The sequence below is a fragment of the Mandrillus leucophaeus genome, unplaced genomic scaffold (genome assembly GCF_000951045.1).
Source record: "Mandrillus leucophaeus isolate KB7577 unplaced genomic scaffold, Mleu.le_1.0 Scaffold72, whole genome shotgun sequence".
Lineage (NCBI taxonomy): Eukaryota > Metazoa > Chordata > Mammalia > Primates > Cercopithecidae > Mandrillus > Mandrillus leucophaeus.
This window is the reverse complement of record NW_012107808.1, coordinates 5,800,549-5,801,161: the sequence shown is the minus strand read 5'-3', so window position 1 is coordinate 5,801,161 and position 613 is coordinate 5,800,549.

The window sequence follows — 613 nt, the reverse complement described above, 5'->3', positions numbered from 1 at the left end:
AAGGCCATGGCACCGCCACTCCAACATCAGAGCTCGTCAGAGTCCAAGGTCCCTGGTGACCCTCCTGGATTTCCCTTTACAATAATGTCCTGTGAGCTAAACAGTAGAGGTAACCACACAAACACACTTGGATTTCAAGGGGGAGGAAAAGAAAGAGGAAAGAGAACAAACATCTCCCCCTGCAGGCTGGACCTCTAGAGAGGAGCTGGAGGAACCGAGGAATCCGGGACAGGATTGGACGCGCATGAGGGGCATTGGTCTGGAGGCCAGGGTCTCAGCACATGGGGAGAGGGGAGCCACTCAGAATACCAGGAAAACATTGGAAAATCCTGATTTAACTGCCCCAGGGTGACCTTCATTTCCCCCTTCCACGTCGACCTCTCCCCAGCACCACGTGTGGTATGTTCCGGGTCAGCCTTTCTCAGGCTCACACGTGTGGCTACAGTCCCCAGGGATGGGCTGGCGGCTTGTTTACATGAAGCCAGGGCTCCAAAGGTTTGAGATTCCATACTTTTTTTTTTTTCTGTTTGAGACTGAGCTTCTCTTATTGCCCAGGCTGGAGTGCAATGGCGCAATCTCAGCTCACCGCAACCTCCACCTCCCACGTTCAAGC